This window comes from Halyomorpha halys, unplaced genomic scaffold (genome assembly GCF_000696795.3).
Source record: "Halyomorpha halys isolate HHAL.00 unplaced genomic scaffold, Hhal_1.1 Scaffold89.1, whole genome shotgun sequence".
In the NCBI taxonomy this organism is placed as follows: Eukaryota; Metazoa; Arthropoda; class Insecta; order Hemiptera; family Pentatomidae; genus Halyomorpha; species Halyomorpha halys.
The window spans coordinates 585,118-585,446 of NW_027111267.1; the positions used below are offsets into that span (position 1 = coordinate 585,118).

The 329-nt window shown below is 37.7% G+C and overlaps 1 protein-coding gene across 1 annotated transcript in view; it reads right to left on the reverse strand.

The window, feature by feature from the left end:
• LOC106677164 (cytosolic carboxypeptidase 2) overlaps positions 1–329 on the reverse strand; it is a 67,004-nt gene that overhangs the window by 1,955 nt on the left and 64,720 nt on the right. The gene's annotated exons all lie outside the window — the stretch shown is intronic.

Sequence of the window (329 nt, forward strand, 5' to 3'; positions counted from 1 at the left end):
ATTGAAATTTGTCAACTTTTGTTGTTCTTATGCAGTAATTATGGAAAAGGAATAATCACAGAAGAAATGGAAGAAAGTGACAATTATCAATACACTAATTACATCGCAAGTCATAGCAAATAAAGCAGAGCGATTGTACTACAATCGATTATTTGGATCGACCAGTGAAAATTGAAGATAGAGAAGAGGAGAGGAAACAGGGACTCTTGATTTTGCTGGCTTTGAGAGAAGACGTCCGTTCGGCTAGAAGCGGGAAAGACTAAAGCCATTGTTGGGAGTTTTGGATATAGCATCATCGACAAGAAGGGATCAACAATTATCAGGAGAAG